This window comes from Natator depressus, chromosome 1, assembly GCF_965152275.1.
Source record: "Natator depressus isolate rNatDep1 chromosome 1, rNatDep2.hap1, whole genome shotgun sequence".
NCBI classification, from domain to species: domain Eukaryota; kingdom Metazoa; phylum Chordata; order Testudines; family Cheloniidae; genus Natator; species Natator depressus.
The window spans coordinates 79,812,948-79,835,980 of NC_134234.1; the positions used below are offsets into that span (position 1 = coordinate 79,812,948).

General features: G+C 45.8%; 1 protein-coding gene across 2 annotated transcripts in view; it reads right to left on the reverse strand.

Annotated features, from left to right (window-relative positions):
• The window catches only part of FBXL3 (F-box and leucine rich repeat protein 3), a 39,930-nt gene extending 38,041 nt beyond the window's left edge, over positions 1–1,889 (reverse strand). Inside the window, exon 1 of one of the 2 annotated variants that reach the window (XM_074962170.1) lies at positions 1,301–1,889. The gene's annotated coding sequence lies outside the window, so the exon portion shown is untranslated. The remainder of the gene's footprint in view (positions 1–1,300) is intronic. The other variant, XM_074962177.1, reaches the window with a different exon arrangement.
• Between the last annotated feature and the right edge of the window lie 21,144 nt (positions 1,890–23,033).

Below are 23,033 nucleotides of genomic sequence, written 5' to 3' on the forward strand. Positions count from 1 at the left end.
AAATTTAAGAAAAAAATAAATTCAGTCAGGTAATTAACCAAACTTGGCCTTGTGTTTCTGAAATACCAAACATTTCACCATACTGAATCCTGAAACAATTACAAACAACAGCAAACAGGGAAAGGCAACACTGGACACAGCAGACAACATTTTCACGATGAAAAAAAAAAATCACAACATGGGTGTCATCATTTGATCAGACATTAACAGATGAACATTTTCCATATGCTTAAAGTACCAAACAAACCCTACTAATAATACTCTCCAGCTTGCCTAGGACACAATATGTTACTGACAAGTTCTTTCCAAATCATAGCCTGTAATGAACTTGGCTGAAAAAGATATACAGTGTAAAACCAGTCATAACAAAGTGCCACTATAGAAGAGATTTAGCTTCACTTAATACTTTTCTGCTTATCTGATTCATCAAGATATTTTCTCAAGAGATTTCTCAATACAGATTAGTTTATTTGGTACCTACGATTTTCCCAAACGCCAAGTCTGGGCATATGCTACAATAACTTGCTTGCAATGCAAATCACACTCGAAAGCAATTAGACAGTTCAGTCATTAATTCAGATGAGAAATAAAGCAGATGTTGTTTAACGTTCAAGTTTTGAGTGTTGAGAAAGGCACAGACACAATACAAGCCGACCAATGATAGTCAACGTTTTAATGCAAGCCTACTTCCTTCACATGAACAAACCGAACAGATGCTGAGCGGGCTTGTTGTGCCTGCGTTTGGGATGAAGCATTAAGAGTGCGTGGAAGAGAAACAGAACAAGGGCTGGTGTGGAAACGTCTGGGGCCGCGACAAGCAGTCATTAGAGCACCTACAACTACAGCTAGGGAAGTTTACTGCTGTTCTTCAAGAGGAAGCAACATCAGTGCACGGGATGCTTTGCAAATAAGCAGCCTTGCCCCAGCTCGCTTACAACAATTAACCTGGCGCCACAATTATTACTTGGAAAATACTCCACCGCCCCAACGGCGCTTCTAGCCGGCTGGCCGCCCCCCAGGTGCCCGTGTGCATCACCGGGATGCGCGTGTTAGGTACAGCCAAGCGCCCCCCGGCTCGGATAACCCCCCGGCTGCAGGCAGCACGGACGGACTGACAGCGAGCCCCGGGGGGCCGGGCCGCCCGAGCTGCGCCGCGCCACGCACTGGGTCTCCGCTCTGTGCGGACTCACGTTGCCCGGCGCCGGGCAGCGTCTAGGCAGTTGAGAGAAAAGACAGCTCCATCACCCCTCCTCCCATCGCCGGCCCGTCAGCCTCTCCCCTCAAGGCCCCAGCCCCTCACCTGGCGGCGGCTCCCTGCTGCGCTTCACGCTAACCCGGGCCCAGGCCACACTGGCGCCTCCGCTCCCGCCGCATCAGCAGCTCTGGCAAGCAGCGTCCCGCCCCCGGCTAGCCAAACAAGCTTCCCGCGGCGGCGACTCCGGCTCCGTCCTTTCGCTCCCTCCGCCCCCTTGTTTATTTCACGACGGCGGAAGCTGCTCCGCACAGCAGCCAAAATGGCGGCGGCTTGGCCTGGGGGGCCTCGCGCGGCCTCGCGAGCGCGCCCGGCAACAAGCCCCGCCCCTGGGGGGTGCGCTGTGGAGGGGCGCGGGTCATTCCCTCCCAACGGCCGTCGGCGAGCTGTTGGCCGGTTCGACTTCGCTGTGGCCGCCAGCCTGGGGACGGGAACTCCTTCCACTCCCCAGTCCCTCGGCAGAGGAGGCCGGCTTGGCCGGGGGCTGAGCTGTGGCCTCCCCTGTGCTGACCCCTTACGGTTTATAACCAAATCACCCCTGCAGGCCGCTGGAAGCCATGAGCTGGGCCTGGGAGCCGCGGGGGATCTCGCTCTCGCTCTTATTATTTGAACCGCCTCTCCTGGGTGTTGATGGCAGCGTCACCCACAGAAGCGACCGGACGGGAGCGGGCGGAGCGCCGGAGCAGCAAGGGCGTGCCACCGCTGGGGTGGCGCGTGCGAGGCCCTGCAGGGCGCCGCTTGGGAGCGTGTGCTGCCCTGCAGCTGCCGGAGTCGTGGCGGTGGTGGTCGCTGCTGGTGATGAGAGACAAAGTCACGTTTCATTTTGTCTTACGACTGGGCAGGGGACCAACCATAAAAAGTCAGGATGGTCCAGCTTAAAACTAAACAAGTGGTCTGCTGCCGGTGCCTGCCCCCGTGAGGCGCGTTTTGACTCTTGCTGCAGGAGTTTTCCTACCTGTCCCCCGCATCTCGCTGGCCAGCAATTGACTCTGCCTTGAACCCCCAAATTAAGGACTATTATCAGTAGTCCTGTAGTGCCACTGAGGAGGCACAGTCATAGATGAAGACCGCTTTGTGCTAGGTGCTGTACAAACAGAACAAAGTCACAGGACCTGCCTCAAAGAGCTTACAGTCCAAGATGAGAAAACAGATGCATGCAGGCAGATAGGTGAGCATAAGAAAACAGTAAAAGAGTACTGGTGAGAGGGCCTGGTTACACCAGCCAATCCTGACCCCTTCTCCCACCATGCCCCTCCTGGGACTTTCACCCTACCAGTACCAAGCTGGGGGAAGGGTTTAGGAGCTGTCCTGTTGGTTGTGAGTCGGGGGGAAGGGAACAGTTACCCTGAGCTGCTGGGCTCTTCCTGCTTGATCTAGAAAAAGGGGTAAACTGTGAGAAGGCAGAGTTTGTTGATGATACAAAATTAAGATAGTTAAGTCTAAAGCACACTATGAAAAGTTACAAAGGGATCTCACAAACTGGGTGAGTGGGCAAAAAAATGGCAGATGAAGTTCAATGTTGATAAATGCAGAGTAATACACACTGGAAAATATAATGCCGACTATACTTAAAAAGTGATGGGGTCTAAATGAGCTGTTACCACTCAAGAAAGAGATCTTGGAGTCACTGTGGATAGTTCTCTGAAAACATCTGCTCACTGTGCAGCAGCAGCAAAAAGCTAAAAGAATATTCGGAAGCATTGGGAATACTTGAATACTGCACGCTGTTCTGGTCACCCCATCTAAAAAAAATGGAAATGGAAAAGGTTCAGAACAAAAATTATTAAGGGTATAGAATAGCTTGTATAAGAGGAGAGAGAACAAAAATTGGGACTATTCAGCTTTTTGGAAAAGAGACAGCCAAGGGAGGATATGATAATAGCAGTCTATAAAATCATGAATGGTGTGGAGAAAGTGAATAAGGAAGTGTTATTTACCCCTTCACATAGTACAAGAACCAAGGGTCACCCAATGAAATTAGGCAGCAGGTTTAAAGCAAACAAAAGGAAGTACTTCTTCACACAGTGCACCGTCAACCTATGGACCTCATTGCCAGTGGATGTTGTGAAGGCCAAAATTATAACGGGATTAAAAAAAGAATTAGATAAATTCATGGTGGATAGGTTCATTAGTGGCTATTAGCCAAGGTGGTCAGTGATGCAACTCCATGCGCTAGGTGTCCCTACACCTCTGACTGCCAGGTGCTGGAACTGGATGACAGGGATGTATCACTTGATGATTGCCTTGTTTTATTCATTCCTTTTGAAGCATCTGTTGTTGGCTACTGACAAAAGACAGGATGCGTGGCTAGATGAACCACTGATCTGACTCATTCTGGCTGTTGTGTTCATTCCATTCCTGCAAGAATGATGTTGACTCCTGAGGGTGAAGCGCTCTGTCCACCTCCTTCATAGGCTTGGCAGGCTGGTCAGTTGAGGGTATCGCTACACTGCAGTGTAAGACCTGGGTTACTGGGATTTGAGTTCATGAACTCTGGGTTTGAAAGCCCAGGGCTTGCGTGTCCACACTCATTGGTGACCTTTAGGTTAAGAATTTTTTAGCTTGGGTCCCCCAATGTAACCCCTTTTGCCTTGGCTGATGGAACCATATCCTGATCTCAGAGAGCTTGGCAAAAGAAGATTTAATTGCACTCTAAGCAGGTGTAGAATGGTGATTGAATGTGAGTTTGGCAGATTGAAATCCTTCTGGCGTTGTCTACAAACCCATTTGGATTCCACTGACATCAATACTGTCTGCATTTTTGTGACTTGCTGTGCCCTTTGCAATCTTTGTGAAGCCAAAGATGAGCCCTTTACCACTGAATGGACCTATGACAGTAGTGGATTGCTGAATACTCAATGAGAACTGCACCTATCACATCTGGGGCAGGATGCACCCGAACAACAGAAATCAGGGGTGCTCTGTGCTCCCATGTTGTGAACATGGATGGACCAATGGAAGATGGAGAATAATACTTTTATGAAAGTTTTTCTTCAGCATTGTTTACAGTAAATGAGGTGCTATCACATAATGAAATGGGGATAGGGGATGGGCTGTACTGTCAACGTACAGAATGAGTAGGGGGAGGTATTGATTGTCCTGAATTTTTATTTTGGATGACATGACAATGTAATGTGTGGGGAAACAGTGCATTTACATTATTGATTAATGTGCATATATATTTTGAGAAATTGTGTTTAGATGCAACGTACCTGTTGTGCCTTACCCCATGTTTATCTTTATTATTCAGAATTCACATTATAAGATGTGATGTAGTGATGACAAACTTTCTTAATAAAATAAAAAAGCCTTTATTTGAATTACAAAAATAACAATATTAGAGCATTGCCAGGCAGGACCAGCTGTCACTAGAGCACAGAAACAATTGTAATACACCAACACCACAAAGAGTAATAAAACAAAGAGCACAAACCAAACATTAAATAGTGCCACCACAAAAATCCCTTAATTTTGCATGTCCCCTAACATGTTCTCCTTTCTTTTTATTCAGCGATTATCATGCACTTGGCACTGCTGCACTGCACAAGTGTGGAGGTGTGCAGTGGGGTGGCAGACTGCAAGAGGAAAGGGGCATGCATGGGGATGGAAGTATTCAGGAGGGGAAAGGGTTACCATAGGGGTGCAAGTAAATTGGGGTAGACTTGCCGTGTCCAGCTGCTGCTAAATCGCAGTTGCATGACCCACCCAACTATGGAATTGTCGAACATGTTCCTGTTATGTGGTGCATGTTACTGTGGAGGGGAATCAGGCCACGGTGCAGATGCAGCAGAAGCCTGCACTAATGGCCGTTAGCAAAAGCAGCCATTCAAACAAGGCTTTCTGCTGTGCTCGGTCCTCCTCTGTATACCAACGTTCCTGTTCCAGGAACTACAATGCAAGTATCTGATCTAATGCTACAGTTCTGTTCTGGAGCTCTGCACCCTGCCTGTGCCTTTCTGATTGCTTCTCCACTTGCCGTGAATCCTCTCGATATTGCATGCACTTGTTGGCTTTGTCCAGATTTTCAGGCATAAGTTCATGATGGAAAAACTTCCTCTTGGACCAGTCAGTTATGATACTGAGACCCAAGGTTCAGCTGGAACTTGTGCAAACTGCCAAGGTACAATAGCCTGTGACAGTCCCTGCAAGCTGACATGAAACAGAAAATTATTGTCTCAGTACTTCTCAAATGATTCAGTGCATGAGCACAAAAAGAAAAAAATCTTTGTGGAATTTCAAGGACAAAAAAATTATACTTTGTAAAATTGAACTTCAGTATATTGTGAGAACGCTTCAGATTGTCGAAGCTCTAGGGACACAGCTGGATTAATTGCAGTGAAAAGAATATATGGAGAATGGTAAGTCAAAAGTCACAATTTTGTTTAAAAATTACAGACTGCTTTCGGGAAAGGGAGGTGACTGCAGCATAGTACATAAGCCTTCTCTATCCTTTCAGACGTTCCACTTTTTAGAGAACATAACAATTCTTGTGGTTCTTGCATGGCAAAGAGATTTTATTCCAAGCTTCCAGTGGCAAGTGTGCATCCCACTGAAGTATTCAAATTTATGGTGACTGAACAGCTCATGTATGAGTGGAGTGGGCTGGTCAGTTCCTGAGGTGGCACTGGAAAATATGCTGTTCCCTGACATGTGATACCAATCTGGGAAAGGTTTATGGCTATCAACACCCAGGATTAGGGCTTCATTCATGAGGAAATCAACAGGATGCTCTGTTACCATCTGCATGGATTACTGCCTCCCCATGGCATGTGATACAGCCTTTTATTGACTGTATGCAAGTACACATGCTAATATGAACTTGGAAAGAACTGCACAGCAAACCTCCATCCCAGCACATTTCTGAACTGCATACACCTCCCCAGCCTTATTTCAGACAAATGATTTTGTACCCATGTACTACCTGGACTACATTTAGCTTAAATAGACCACACTTGTAAATGGACTACATGTCAACTTCCCCCCCAGACAGTTCACTGTTTACGGCCAGCTTGTTACACCATTGTGTTAGTGCAGAGCAGTGTGCTAACAGAAAAGGCAATATAAGGTTCTTATTTTTAACATCCTGGCACATTTTAGGAAGACTGTGGGAGTTTCGAGTAAAACTTAATTTTTAAATGCTTGTTTCACTGTTTGTGCTTCCTGGTCTCCATATTTAATTCCATGTGAGGTGGGGATGGGGGGTCACTAAGACACTGCCATACAATCCACCATTAGTGGATACCTTCTGCTGCCAGTCACTAGTAATAACTTTTGCATTGGTTCATAATCTGGAAACCGCTTCTGTTCCTACATTAATAAAAACAATTATGGAGCCAGAATCTTACAATGCTCTAGGGGGTGTTCCATCACTTCCATTTCCGCTCCTGGTTCTGTGGCAGACTGCTCCTTGGGGAGTAAAGGGGAGCATCAAAAAGTTCCTCTAAGTAAGGACCCAGGCTGTACTGGAGCTGCTTCAGTGGCAAGATCTCAGGACCGGGACCTCTTCCAGTACCAGAGTCACTTCGCTACCCTGATCCAGCATTTTCTGGCTCCCCGCTGGTCCTAAACTGGATTCTGGGGTCAGAAGGCTGCCATCCCAGTTGATCAGGCCATTGTGAAGCACTGTTGGCTCCATGCTCAGTGCAGTACCCTGCAACTGGTCAAATTCCTCAGAAAAGGAGAAGATCCCAGGAGAAGGTCTGTGAGATCCCAGAGGCGTGGTTCTCATCCCTGGCTTTTTGGTAGGTAGGCTTTTTGGTAATCCTCTCCCTGCACTGGTCATGGGTCCAGAGAATTCCCAATACTGCCAGTTTCTTCAGTATTTCCTGGTACACTTAGTCATTCCTGGTACTCTTACTAAAAATCAAACTTTTTGCTCACCTCACACCAGAGATTCACCAAAATTTGGCTGTGATCCTGTGACCAGGAAGCAGCGCATTTTGCAAAGAATTTCTTCTGGTCAGTAGCCATTGTAAACACAGGAGAAGATTCACTGTGTTTGCAGCTCAGCGGTCAGAATAAAATGGAAGGGTTAAATGCTAATCTACTGTACTTGAACAAGGGGAGCTGCTTCCATTTCCTGGAAGTCGATGGGCTACTCTTGGGATAGAATGGACAGAGAACACCAGGCCATGAGTTTGTGGGATAGCGCTGGTAGATTGTCAGGGCCCAAGTCTGGGGGCCCAGGCTTGAGCTGTGTCCCCAGTGCAAAATGAAGGCATTTGGGCCAAGTTCCAATGGGACCTGAGGTCAAATCCATCCACTCTGTGGGTTGCTGGGGCCAAGGCCAAGTCAGACAGAATTATGTGTAGATGGAAGGGGGGTGGGGGGGTTGGGTTAAAGCCTGACTCTGAGCCCAGGCTTACACTGCAGTGTAGCTATACCATGACAGATCAGATAATCTCAATTGACTGCCTATTTGCCTACAGTCAAATATTGTCAAATATTCCAGCACGCATGCCCTGATGTAGGTGGTGGCCGATCTTTCTGATCGCTTTGTGGTGCCATCTGTTAGGAATTCTACTTAAATGGTCACTATCATAAATATAAAGGGAAGGCTAACCACCTTTAAATCCCTTCTGGCCAGAGGAAAAATCCTTTCACCTGTAAAGGGTTAAGAAGCTAAGATAACCTCGTTGGTACCTGACCAAAATGACTAATGAGGAGACAAGATACTTTCAAAGCTGGGGGGTGGGGGACGGGGACAAAGGGTCCTCTCTGTGTGATGCTTTTGCCGGGACCAGAGCAGGAATACAGGTCAGAACTCCTGTAAAGAGTTAGTAAGCAATCTAGTTAGATATGCGTTAGATTCTGTTTTGTTTAAATGGCTGATAAAATAAGTTGTGCTGAATGGAATGTATATTCCTGTTTTTGTGTCTTTTTGTAACTTAAGGTTTTGCCTAGAGGGATACTCTATGTTTTGAATCTGATTACCCTGTAAGGTATTTACTATCCTGATTTTACAGAGGTGATTCTTTTACTTTTTCTTTAATTAAAATTCTTCTTTTAAGAACCTGATTGCTTTTTTCATTGTTCTTAAGATCCAAGGGTTTGGGTCTGTGTTCACCTGTACAAATTGGTGAGGATTCTTATCAAGCCCTCCCCAGGAAAGGGGGTGTAGGGCTTGGGGGGATATTTTGGGGGAAGACATCTCCAAGTGGGCTCTTTCCCTATTCTTTGTGTAAACGCTTGGTGGTGGCAGCTTTTAACCTAAGCTGGTAAGAATAAGCTTAGGGGGTCTTTCATGCAGGTCCCCACATCTGTACCCTAGAGTTCAGAGTGGGGAAGGAACCTTGACAATCACTCACTTTATTACTGTGACCTAAGAGCACCCCCGTACGAGAGGACAAGGGGCTTCTGGTGTGTAACCATGAGCCTCAGTTGCCCTGACCAGCTCAAGTACCCCAATTCACTGTTGTCATCATCTGTATCTTCAAAGGTATCATATGTGAACTGGCAATGTGCTGATCATTAATATTACTGCATGGTGTATGTACAGGTGACATGAAAAAATGTGCTGAAAACATGTTCTTAAAAGGTGTTTGGCAGGCAGGGTTTAAATCGCCCTATCCTAGAAAAAGGAATGTGATTCCACCTGCTTGAACGTGTCTCCAGTATAAATTAAGCAAGAAGAGACAATGAAATTACATTAACGTGCAAGGTAGACAACACCATCTGGGAAACCTGTGCGGGGGAGGGCCACTTAACACTCTCTAAAAGGGATGGAAGCAGCAGCTCCAGAAAACCTTCCTATCTCCTGAAGCAAGGTTATTGAACTTTGGTAGATATAAGCAGAGAGAGAGAGAGCCATTTTGACATCCTTCAAGTGAGGAGACAGAAACCAACTGCTTTGGGTTCTGGGTGTTGGACCCTGGCTAAGGACTGGCCAGCCATGCTGGAAGAAGGACTGTGGTGAAAAATCTACTTGAACAAAAGACTGTAGTTGCTAGGTGAGGTTTTACTATTAGAAACATATCTTTACTTTTGTTTAGTTGTAACCATTTGTAACCCATTTACTCTAAAATAGAACTTCAGAGTTATGGACACCTTGGGAATGGAGATTGTGCGTAACTGAATTGTTCCATAATTCTGAACAAGACGTTATGGACTATGTGGGGGAGTGTTGGGGCTGCAGCCATGGGGGTCAAGGCTCTGGGCAGAGGGCAGGGTTTCTGCCCTGCGGGAGCACCAGGACTCAGGGCTTTAGACCTGAGGGCACCGAGGCTTCAGCCCTGCAACTCTGTTCCCTGCTTCTGACCTGTGGGCGGCATCAGGGCTCCCCATGGCTCCACTCCCGGTTTCAGCAGGGGGCTCTGGAGCGCCGGGCTTTAGCTATGCGGGGGGAGCACTGGGGCTGAAACTGGCACCCCCCTTGTAGCTAAAGCCCTGAGCCCCAGTGCCCCCTGCAGGGCTGAAGCCTCAAGCCCCAGCGCACACACCCCAGGTTCTAAAGTTCTGAGCCACGTTGCTCCCGAGGGTCAGAACCCGCCCCATCAGAAGGCCTGCCCCCCCATCTGCAGCTACAGCCCCAACACCTCCCACCCCCGTGGCTGAAGCCCTGAGACACAGGGCTAAAGCTCCCAGGCAATATAGTATTTGCAATTTTGTTTTTTTGTCACCACTACTGCCTGATTGATTACTTCTGGGTCCATACGGTATCCAGTTAACCCAGGGGTGGCCAGCCTGTGGCTCCGGAGCCTCGTGCAGCTCTTCAGAGGTTAATATGCGGCTCCTTGCATAGGCAATGACTCTGAGGCTGGAGCTACAGATGCTAACTTTCCAATGTGCTGTGGGATGCTCACTGCTCAACCCCCTGCTCTGTCCCAGGTCCTGCCACCACTCCACCCCTTCCCCCAAGCCTGCCATGCCCTCGCTCCTCCCCCCTCCCCACCAGAGCCTCCTGCGCACTACAAAACAGCTGACTGCGGGAGGCATGGGGAGGTAGGGGGAGGTGCTGATTGGCAGGGCTGCCGGTGGGCAGGAGGCACTCAGGGCTGGAAGGAGGTAGTGGGGGAGGGGGGCTGCTGACATATTACTGTGGCTCTTTGGCAATGTTCATTGGTAAATTCTGGCTCCTCCTCAGGCTCAAGTTGGCCACCCCTGAGTTAACCGATAAGTCCGTAACTTTGATGTTCGTCTCTTTGAGGGTCTACTGTACTTGGTATCACTTAAATAGAATCATAGGGCTGGAGGGGACTTCAAGAGGTCCTCTAGTCCAGTCCCCTGTATTCATGCAGGACTAAGTATTATCTAGACCATCCCTGACAGGTGTTTGTCTAACCTGTTCTTAAAAATCTGCCATGATGGAGATTCCATAACCTCCTTAGGCAATTTATTCCAGTGCTTAACTACCCTGACAGGAAGTTTTTCCTAATGTCAAACCTAAACTGCCCTTGCTGCAATTTAAGCCCATTGCTTCTTGTCCTATCCTCAGAGGTTAAGGAGAACAATTTACTGCTCTCCTCCTTGTAACCTTTTATGTACTTGAAAACTGTTATGTTCCCTCTCAGTCTTCTCTTTTCCAGACTAAACAAACCCAATTTTTTTCAATCTTCCCTCAGAGAAGACTGAAAAGGTTTTCTAGACCTTTAATTTAGGGCTGTCAAACAATTAATCATGATTAATTGTGAGATTAAAAAAAATTGTGATTAATCACAGTTTGAATCACACTGTTAAACAATAATAGAATACTGTTGGGGACACTGGGGCATGGCCACTAGGTAACTCGAGGGGATGGAAGACCACGAGTGTCGATGAAACCCCCTCGCACTAGGCCCAGGTGTCCTTGGCCCCCCCCTCCCGCCTGGAGGCACTCACAGCAGCTCTGCGTACTAGGCCCAAGTGTCCTTGGCCCCCCCGCCTGGAGGCACACACAGTAGTTATGCTGAGAATCTGCAACAATATGTTGCAGAGTCAGACTGCCTGAAACTAAGCAAGGCCACACAGGGGAGATATGGAAGAACAATGCTGAATAAAGCAGCTTTATGTATAGTTTAACAAATGATACAGAGAACCAGGGAACTAGCTGGGAACTGGATTGGCTGGCTATATGGATACTTAGGGCAGCTTGCTATTGGATAAGTATGCTGGGAAAAAGGATGCATAAAAGCCTGTGTAACTTCCTTCTCTGTGTACAGGATTTGAGATTCAAATCTCCCTGTACCTTTTTGAAGCTTCAAATAAACTTTTCTGCTTCTCCACCCCGTTGTGATTATTGGTTGTAGCACACTGGGTAGCGAACCAACTCAAGCTGTTGTTCAGCCTCTCGGCGCTGGGTGCCAGCAACAATACCATTTATTTAAATATTTTGGGGTGTTTTCTACATTTACAAATATATTGATTTCAAATACAACACAGAGTACAAAGTGTACAGTGCTCACTTTATATTACTATTTTTATTACAAATATTTGCACTGTCAAAAAGATAAAATAGTATTTTTCAGTTCAACTCATACAAGTACTGTAGTGCAATCTCTTTATCGTGAAAGTGCAACTTATAAATGTAGAATTTTTTTTTAACATAACTGCACTCCAGTTAAATTGAGTTAATTTGTTTTCAGTTATTTGCTTAAGTTTAACTGCGATTGACAGCCCCACTTTAATAATTCTTATTGCTCTTCTCTGGATTTTTTCCAGTTTGTCCACATCTTTCCTAAAATGTGGCACCCAGAACTGGGCACAATACTCCAGCTGAGGCCATATCAGTGCAGAGTAGAGTGGAAGAATCACTTCTTGCGTCTTGCTTACAACAGTCCTGCTAATACATCCCAGAATGATATTCATGTTCTTTGCAACAGTGTTACACTGTTGACTCATATTTAGGTTGTGATCCACTATGATCCCCAGGTCCCTTTCCACAGTACTCCTTCCTAGGCGGTCATTTCCCATTTTGTATGTGTGCAGCTGATTGTTCCTTCCTAAGTGGAATACTTTGCATTTGTCCTTATTCAGTTTCATCCTATTTACTTCAGACCATTTCTCCAATTTGTCCTGATCATTTGGAATTTTAATCCTATCCTTCAAAGCACTTGCAACCCCTCCCAGCTTGGTAGCGTCCGCAGATTTTATAAGTGTACTCCCTATGGCATTATCTAAATCACTGATGAAGGTATTGAACAGAACTGGACCCAGAACCGAGCTCTCAGCCTCCCACTCAATATGCCCTTCCAACTTGACTGTCAACCACTGATAATCGCTCTCTGGGAATGGTTTTCCAATCAATTATGCACCCACCTTATAGTAGCTCTAGCTAGGGTGTAGTTCCCTAGTTTGTTTATGAGAAGGTCATGCAAGACAGTAACAAAAGCCTTACTAAAGTCAAGAAATATCACATTTACCACTTCCCCCCAACCACAAGACTTGTTACCCTGTCAAAGAAAGCTACTAGGTTGATTTGATATGATTTGTTCTTGACAAATCCATGCTGACTGTTACTTATCACCTTATTCATCTTCTAGGTGTTTGCAAATTGATAGCTTAATTTTTTGCTCCATTATCTTTCTGGGTACTAAAGTTAAGCTGACTGGACTAATTCCCCGGGTTGTCCTTATTCCCCTCTTTTATAGATTGGCACTATATTTGCCCTTTTCTGGTCCTCTGGAATCTCTCCTGTCTTCCATGACTTTCGAAGATAATCGCTAATGGCTCAGATATCCCCTCAGTCAGCTCCTTGGGTATTTCTAGGGTATATTTCATCATACCCTAGTGACTTGAAAATATCTAACTTGTCTAAATAATTTTTAACTTGGTCTTTCCCTATTTTAGTCTCTGATTCTACCTCATTGTCACTGGCATTCACTATGTTAAACATCCCATCACTACTAATCTGTTCTTTGTTAATAAACTTAATCTTGTTTTATTACACAACCACCTCAGCCTAGTGTTTCAAACAGAAAAGATGTCAGGTCTTGAATGCTGGTCTACATTGCTCTTAGGCACGAGCAAGTCCCAACTTGCCACCCAGTGACCGCCTAACAGTAGCCAGAATAGAAGCTGAACCCTGACAGAGGACGCTAGTCCTGGAATCCAATTGGGAGAACAGCGGGGGGTCCTGACTGGTTCACAGTTGCTATATAAACCCAGCACAAGAAGAGGAAGTTGTCCATGCAACTGGGTCCTCCCTGCTTAAGACTGTTTCCCCTGCAATATCTGCTCCTGAACTCCTGGTAACTTGACCCTGTCTGCCTCCTGACTCCTGTTTCTCGGTTTGCCCTCTGGCCTGTCTTGGATTCTGACCTCCTGGACTCTGGCCAGGCTAGACTCTCAGCTCCTGCTTGGACCATAGGTCAGACTGCTCACAACCCAGTCATGACAGTGTGAAATCCTATGGACTAACAGGCTGGGGTTGCATATTGGCTCTTTAAAGGAGCAGCAAATTTGATAATGTTTTATGAGTGTTCTAGTGAGAGGGACTGGACGCTACAAAGGAGACAGTTTTGGGGAAACTCAGGGCTGGAAGGACTCTTGGTGGCATTGTGCAAGAGGTAACCAGGCTGGTGGAAGCCAGGGTGAGGCTATTGTGCAGTGAGCATGCTGCTGGTATTAGGGCTCCTAGCCACATCTGCACAGCATAAGAAGCACCCAGGGTTATAAGCCAGGCAGTGACTTGACCCCTTACTGGTCTATGTTGAACCACAAAGTGTTACAATTACGTGTTATTGCCACCTGTTGGAAAAAGGTGAATTAACTGAAAGCCGAGCAGCTTGATTGTCTGGAATCTTCTAGAACAAACATTCTATGTCTCTGTATCTTTATTTGGCAGCTTACAAAGAACACAAGTTAAAAAGACAGTCCCTGTCTCAAAGAGTTTATAATCTAAACTGACTAGATAAACATACAAAAATTAACTCAGAAGGGAGTGGGGGAGAGAAGGATCCACAGTCATTAAACAGACTCCCGTAGCACATCAAGGAAAGAGGCACAGCCATTGAGCAGCTTGAAGAGTTGGCCTGTTGTCTATCTAGCATAAGTGGATTTAAAACTGTCTTTTTTTTCTTGTATTGTTGCTACATTTGTTTTTATTTAATTGAAATTTTCTTTTATAACTGCTCGGTCTTGAATAATGTTCATTTAAATGTTAACCTAACATCGCCAAAAAAGTGATGTTATTCTTTCCTTTTTTAGAACTTCAATTCATTGTTTCACATTTTTCTGAGATAAAATAAGTCAGTTCAGTAATGTGTTTTTTGTAATTAATTAGGCATAAGTATGTCTAAGGCTAAGCTCATCAGAGACCATAAAGTGTTATTTTTTGTCATTGTTTCTACTGTTCTAATAAATTGGTGCTTTAAAATGTTTGACCAATATTTGACTGGTCAATTGACCAGTGATTTTTGGACTGGTGAAACATCCAATGCTATTCCTGCAGCAGCTTTACTTGGTTCCTCTTCCCTGAGAGACAGGGCAATGAAAAAGGCAACCAATCAGAGGGGGCTTTACCCTCAGGCCGGATAGAAATTTGGAAATGGGCTGGATCTTCTGGTGCCATTGCAGGCTGGCTGCAGCTCCAGCTGAAAGCTGGTGATCCAAGAAAAAAATCACAAGAGTTGGCAACAGTGATTACCCCTTGCAGTAGCTCCTACAGGCAGTGGATACAGAGTCAGCCCTCAGAGGCCTTCATCAGCCATGATGTTGATAACTGCATAGCAATTTACATACATGCCATTATCAGGCTGCAGAATCAACAATCATTGACCTGAATTACAGCAATTCATTCCTCAACTATCATGGCCATTGTAGACATCACTGTGTCACTTTTCAGCTGAGTCCCACTTTACATACACTGAAGAACACAGGAACACCTTGTTTCTTTTTTTTTTAAATGAAAGTTCCAATTCTTGAGCACAAGATGCAATGGGGTCAGGGGAAGTGGCCAGCTCTCAGAGCACCGAATGCCTGCCCAATTTGAAGCCAACACATTCGCCCACCACTCTCTCCTCATACACAACCCTGGGGGAAAAAAATCACTTCTTCCACAGTGACTATAAGAAAAGAGTTTATTACAGTTGGGGTAAGGGGAGGGAATAAGGAAAAATCGCCTCTGTTTTCCACTACTGAGTTTCCTTGGGCAATCCTCTTATTTACACAATAAGCTCTTTCAGACAGGAAGGTATTTTTGTGTCTGTATTGTACAGAGCACTTTTAATACTAATGAAATATACTATATTTTAATACCAGGAACTAGACTTCAATTAAAGCCACGAAAGCAAGAAAAAACTAAAAACTAACACGTACAAGAAAAGTAAAAGCCTGAGATATTTTTAAAGGCTCATAAATTGTCTCAGTGGTATTTCTTTTCCTTGGGTACAATAATTGTTGCCATATTAATAGCTAAGATAGTGAAGATAAAAGCTTTTATACGGTTCCTTTCATATAAAGACAAGTACCATATTATTATTCAGCTTATGTTTTGTTAGACTGTAGTAGCTCATAGGAATAATTGACATTTACTGTAGCATCCCAGTTTTTAAAATGAAGGTTACTTATTTGTAACTAAGATTCTTCGAGTGTCCTCTGCGTATTCCCACTCCTGGGATATGTTAAATGGTGCCACTGAATGGTGGAACTTTCTGTAAGCAATGCCTCTTAGAATGTTAATGCTGGTGCATGCACATGCCCCCTTCTGTCCCCTCCCCATAGTGTTGTAACATGTTCTGAAAGCACAAAAGGAGGTGTAGCAACGTCTGCTGCCTCAGTTCCTTCCATCACTAATGCAGAGTAGGTCTCCACAGAAGAGGGGAAGGAGGACAGGGTATATGAATATGCAGAGTCTATTGCGAAGAACCCTCATTACCCTCATGAAGTAACCTTCATTTCTTGTTTGAGTGTCCTCTGCATATTTCCACTGTTGGGGTAGTTTCGTCGGGAGTACATTGTAAAGGATAGTGAGACAAGGTGTCTTAAATAAAAGGGGATTGAAGAACAGCCCTGCCAAATTGCACATCAGACCTACCAGCTACATGCGTAATGTTTAGTAAAAGTATGAATTGAGCTCCATGTGGCTGCATTACAAATTTCAATTAATGGAACACAATTGCACAGGTAAAATGTGTTTTAATAATACTAGTAGAAGAATGTGAAACATTCTTGTAAGTCCCTTCTGTGCACTGTCTGACCCCCATCTAGATAAAGTTTGAGCAGGAACAGTTTTTCCTTTTCAGTTATCTGCCTAAGAAATGAATCATTTGTAAGGCCCTGAACTCTTCAGTTGTATCTAAGTAGTAAGATCAAACTCTTTTAGCATCCAAACAATGTAACTTTGATTATTTCTTATGAGGGTGAGGTTTTGGAATGAATACTGGCAGGTTAATACACTGAAAAATCAGCAAATATTTTCGGTAAACATTTTGCGTATGGCCATGCTACTTTAGCCTTATAAAAAACTGTAATTGGAGGTTCTTCCATCAAGGCATACAATACAATAATTCTTCTAGGTGATGTAACTGCTATAATGAAGGCTGTATTAATGGAAATGTGAAATAAAGAACAAGCTGATAAATGTTCAAATGGTGGACACATGAGTTACATTAACATTAAACTTAAGTCCCATGGAAAAATAGGGTCTCTTACTGGACTTCTTACTCTTAATAGACCTTTTAAAAACTTTTGGACAATATAATGAGAAAATATAGATTTTTCCATCCACAGGATTGTGAAAAGCCGCTACTGCAGTTAAATGCAGTCTAAAGGTATGTCCATACTTACAGCAGTGTGTAGAGTACAGATACTGCATGCCTTGAAGCAAGGGTATAAATAGCAGTGTAGATGCTGGTGTGGCAAGGGTTAAGTGAGCAGAGTGCCCTACATGCCTGAAGCCCACAAGGGTATAAACCCTGCATGGGCTCTCTACATATCTACATTGCTATTTTTAGCAGTGTAGTGTTCCACTGCCTCCCTGCTGCAGAGGGAGCTGCTGGGGCCTTTACTTGTGCCTCTCCGCTGCTGGAGCCTTTCATTGTGGTGGGTAGCTACAGACCACCGTGACAAGTGTGAATGCACCCTATTATTTCACTGTGGTGTGTAACTACACGTGTAGTGCCATTCTGGACGCCACTGTCAGTGTAGATGTAACTTAAGGGATGGAATGGATAATCCCTTATTCTTTAGGAAAAGCAAATACACTGAATAGGTGCCGATACTGGAACAAAACCCGTATCTGGTACCCATAGTAGAAATCCCTTCCATTTTAGATCAGAATGTTTTCTAGTAGGTTGCTTCCTAGAACTAAGCAGTACATGCTGCACCTCAAGAGAAAGCTCTCAAAATTTGTCAGAGTTCTACCGCCCAGGCAGTGAGATGTAGTGACGGAGAGTACATTCTCCTTCCATTATGATAGGAGATCCAGTGACACAGGTAAGTGTTTGAATTTCCCTTTGGAGAGGAGAAACAAATCTGTGTACCATTGCTGTCTCAGCCATGCTGGAGCAAAGAGTATTATTTTGTCTGAGACCTGTCTGATCTTTTCTATCACCTTCAATGTTAATGGAAAACGCAGAAAAGCATACATCAGCTCTGTCCCCCGATGGATGAAAAACACATCTGTCAATGACTTGAGTGTCTGTCCCTGCTCTTGAACTCAAGTGAAGGCATTTGGTAATGATGCTGATTGTTAAGAGGTTGTTGAGGTGGAAATCCTCAAAGATTGACGATGTCCCAAATCACGGATTTCTTCAAAGACCATTTGTGAATTTGAGAAAAATCTCTACTGATTTGGTCTGCCACTTGGTTGAGAGATCCTGCTGCATGCAATACAATCAGATACATTTTGTGACATATACACCAATCACATAGTTTCATTGTTTCTCAATGAAGTTGTGATGAACAGGCTGCTCCTTGTTTGTTTACATAATATGTTACCAATGTTTGTGGTGACTTGAACTGCAGAGTCTTGAATTTGAGGGAGAAAGGATTTGAGTGCTAAACAGCATGTAATTCCAAAATTGATGTGAAGTTGCATTTCTTGCAGATTCCAGAGACCCCTTGTTAATAATTTGTTGAGATATGCCCCCCCGCCAACCTGTCTTGGAAGTGTCTGTTGTAATTATTACTGAAGGAAGCGGAGGTTTATCATCACTCCTTTCACCATCATAGAAGAGTAGAGTATTCAAAAGTTTCCTTGGAATTATAAGCATCATGTTGTGCATTGTGGGCCTGACATTCCTTGAAACCCATGTTGCTATGAGGTCTCACTCTGAGTCTTGTGTAAGGTGTAACATATATTGCTGATGCCATATGATACAGAAGGATGAGGAAGAACAGTACTGCTTGTGTTGGTTACTAGAATAAGCATTGTGTGTTGGATTTCAGTTTCAAAATTTTTCCTCTGGGAGATAAGCTTTTGCTACTCTGGAATCAAGAACTGCTCCTATGAAGGAATTGTTTGCATTGGACAGAATATGGATTTTTTTCTTGTTAATCAGAAAATCTACTTTTTGGAATAGAGAACACGTGAAGAGAATGACCTTGTTCTACCCATCTTTGGAATCGGCTTTCAGAAGCCAGTTGTCGAGTTATGGGAATGATTGAACTGAGAATCAGTATCCTGAAGTGAACTTCCTGACGTAGTCGTTTAGTTTTCTCAGCTCTAGGATTGGTTGGAAACTTCCATCTCTTTTTGGAACCAGGAAAGAATGGGTATAAAAACTTTAATGCTGGAGATCTTCTCCTGTTGCTCTCTGAAACCTCTCATGATTAAGTACTTGGCTCTGACAGTTTTTTTGGAACTGTAGAGATTGAATGATCTGATGGTAGAGAGTCCTTAAGGTTTGGATCCTTGGTGAATTTTCCAATTCAAATGAGAAACTACTGATTGGTGGTCTTTCCCGCATCAAAAGATTCTTCATCTTGGCCTCTTTTTCCTTGGATCCCATAGATCTCAGTCATAGATTGCCCATTGTTCATAACTGTTTTGGACAAGGGCATAGTTTTTCTCTGACCCAGTTCCAGAAGCTTAGCTACAGATAATAACTAATAATAACAGTAAAACTATGTTAGACTAATACTAAGTAATAAACTAGCTAAAAATTTTCAAGAACAAGGGACTTACAGATTCCCTGTATTTGAAAGATTACATCCATTAAGATCAGCTGTTCAAAGGAACTGAGGTGGCAGCCATTGCTGTGCCCCCTTTTACAGGCTTGCCCTCAGAACGTGCTAGAATGCTGAGGGGAGAGCTTGTGCACATGCACCACCACTAACATTCTAACAGGCACTGCTTACAGAAGGTCCCACTGGTCAGCGCCTAGTTTAAGAGTGGGAATATGCAGAGGGCATGGGAAGAAGAGCTGAAACCTGTCATTAAAACACCAATGCAAAAAATTCTAAAAAGTGACTTTGTAAAATGACTGTATCTGTGTTCATTTTCTATCAATGAGTCCTAATGGAAACAGTTTACAAGTAAAAAGATGGTTTCTTAATTCCTACAAACGCAACCTGGAATCTGACAGTTACACTAGTCTTTTGTTGCTCACACATCATCAACAGTAAAGGTTCTGCAACTGGAATTTAGTCAATGTTGTTGACGCTATGAGCTGGAATGAAAAAATGGTTACCTACCTTTCATAACTGTTGTTCTTCGAGATGTGTTGCTCATGTCCATTCCATTTGAGGTGTGTGTGCGTCCACGTGCACAGGTTGTGAGAGACTTTTGCCTTAGGGTCGGCTGTGGCGCCACCTTGAGTGCCGCACTCGTGCATCAGCATATCAGGCGCTGCCAGCCCTACGCCCTCTCAGTTTCTTCTTGCTGGTAACTCCGACAGAGGGGCAGGAGGGCGGGTAATGGAATGGACATGAGCAACCATCTTGAAGAACAACACTTATGAAAGGTAGGTAACCGTTTTTTCTTCTCGAAGTGCTTGCTCATGTTGATTCCGTTCTAGGTGACTTGCAAGCAGTATCCCTGGCAGGGGGCTCAAAGTTCACAGATGTGCAGCCTGTAACACCATTCTACCAAAGCTAGCATCGTCTCGAGCTTGCTGGGTAAGCGCATAGTGAGTCATGAACTGTGTGTGGAGGACCACGTGGCGGCCATATAGATAGCTGAAATTGGCACATAGGCCAGGAAGGCCACCACCGGGGCTTGTGCTCTGGTTGAGTCGACAGTTACTAAATAGCTGGCGAAGGCACCTTTGCCTGATCATTGCAAAATTGGATGCAGGCAGTGATCCAAGAAGAAATTCTCTGGGTGAACACTGGACGACCTTTCATCCTATCTGCCACAACTGCATCAACTTGCAAAATGGCATGGTCCTGTCAATGTAGAAGGGCATGAGCGAAGACTGACCTGCCCTGGAATGGAGGATGGAAGGCTGATAAAGCGACCAAGTGGACTTTAATTGATCAAAGGGACAAACTTTGGAACTTGAGATTATAAGGTAGTCCAGGATCAACTGCAGAAAGGCCTGCTCAGGCCTAACCCTTTGGGCTGAGGCCCAGCACGTGAATCGTTTTCATTTGGCCAGGTAGGTCGCTCTAGTGGAGGGCTTTCTACTGCCCAGTAGGACCTGCTGGACTTGGGCCGAGCACTCCTGCTCTTCGGCAGTTAACCATGCAGCAACCAAGCTGTGAGGTGCTGTGCTGCCAGATTTGGGTGCAGGAGCCTGCCATGATTCTGTGACAGGAGATCTAGCCAGAGGGGCAGCTGCATCGGGGTTGTCACTGAGAGTTCCATCAGGCCGAACCAGTATTGGTGAGGCCAAGCCAGAACTATCAGGATAACCTTGGCATGGTCTTGCTTGATCTTCATGAGGACTCTGTGAAGCAACAGCACCAGCAGGAAAGCGTAAATCAGAGCCCCCAACCATGGAAGTAGGAAGGTGCCTGACAAGGAGCCCCTGTCAACCCTCCAAAAGGATCAGAACTGGTGACACGTCCTCTTTCTGACGAGTCATGAACAAGTCCACCTGGGGAGACCCCCACTTTTGGAAGTTCTGGTCGACCACAGCGGAGTGGAGTGACCACTCTTGGAAATATGAGAAGGTTCTGCTGAGGTGATTTGCCAACACGTTCCTGGTTCTGTGGAGATGCGCTGCCACGATATGAATGGCGTGCTGCACAAAAAAGTCCCAGAGTCAGAGGGCTTCCTGGAAGAGGGCTGATGACCTGGCTCCACCTTGACTTCTTAATATAAAACATCGTGGTGGTGTTGTCCGTCAGGACTTGAACCACTTTGCCTTGTAACTGGGACTGAAAAGCCTGGCAGGCCAGGCGAACCGCCCTGAGTTCCCTGACATTTATGTGGAGGGACCAGTCGCCCCCCAACCAGCAGTCCTGTGTACTGAGATCACCCAGATGGGCTCCCCCGCCCAGGTCCAAGACGTCGGACACCAGAGTTAGTGACAGGGCTGGGGCTGCGAAGGGGACTCCCTGCAACACCGATGCGGGGTCCAACCACCACCAGCAATGATCGGATGTGGTCCGGCACCTTGACTACCAGGTCCAGGTCATGGTCATGCCTGTTGGGGATGTAGACTGACGCCAACCATGACTACAGTGGCCGGAGGTGAAGCTGGGCATGACAGACCACATAAGTACAGGCAGCCATGTGGCCTAGCAGTCTTAGGCAACTGCAGGCAGTGGTGAGCAGGTGGCCCCTCACACGGGAGATTACGTCCAACATGGCTCGGAAATGGGTCTCCGGAAGGAATGCCCTGGCCCACGTGAAATCGAAAACCGCCCTGATGAACTCTTTTTTTCACTAGCAGGGCCAGGTTGCGGCATGTGGACTGCACCAGATCGAGGCTGCTTTACATGATCCCACGATCTGCCCTGGATGAGCCAATTGTCGAGATAAGGATAAACCTGGATCCCGCAACACCTCAGGTAAGTGACTACTGGGGTCAGACATTTTGTAAATACCCACGTGACCAAGGAGAGGCCAAAGGGAAGAACCGAGAACTGGAAATGGCACTGTCCCGCCATAAAATGGAGGAACCGTCTGTGTCCTTGGCAGATAGAGATATGGAAATAAGCGTCTTTCAAGTCAAGAGCAGTGTACCAGTCTCCCGGATCCAGGAAGGGGATAATGGAGGCCAGGGATACCATGCAAAACTTTAACTTCTTGAGGTACTTGTTGAGCCGTCGCAGGTCCAGAATGGAGTGTAGGCCCTCTTTTGCTTTTGGGATTAGGAAATAGTGGGAAGTAGAAACCTTTCCCCCTTATTTCCTGAGGGACCTACTCCACCGCCTCCCATTGTAGGAGGCTGTCCACCTCTGGAATGAGGAATTGTTCATGAGAAGGGTCCCTTAAGAGGGGTGGGGAAAGGGGGATGAGAGGGTAGGATGGCTGAAAACTGAAGGGTGTAGCCCAGCGACAATCTCTAGCACCCAATGGTCCGAGGTGACTCTCGACCAGGCCGAACAGGTAGGGATGGAGATGGTTCAGGTAAAGATGGGGCAGATCCGGGGAGGTGACTGGGGCATGGCTCTCGAGCATACCCTCAAAACACCCACTTCTGGCCTCCGTGGTGTTTCACCGGGCCAGGTTGCGCAGGTGAATGGGAGGAGGAAGGGCAGGGGTGACTGGACCCACTGTCCTTTCTCCTCGTACATCCCTGCCAAGGTCTTGGTGGTGTGGGGCGGCTAGCATTCCTTCCTTGCTGACTGAGGTGTATGCATCCCCAGGGAGTGGAAGGTGGCCCGAGTGTCCTTCAGACCGTGCAGCCTCACATCCGTCTGTTCAGGGCTGGCCTTTGGGGTGGGTTGTACAGGCCCCCGCCAAGGACGGCCCACCGAAGGGGGCTCTGTGCACAGGGTTTGGATTCCCACCTGACCTGTGGCCGAGAGG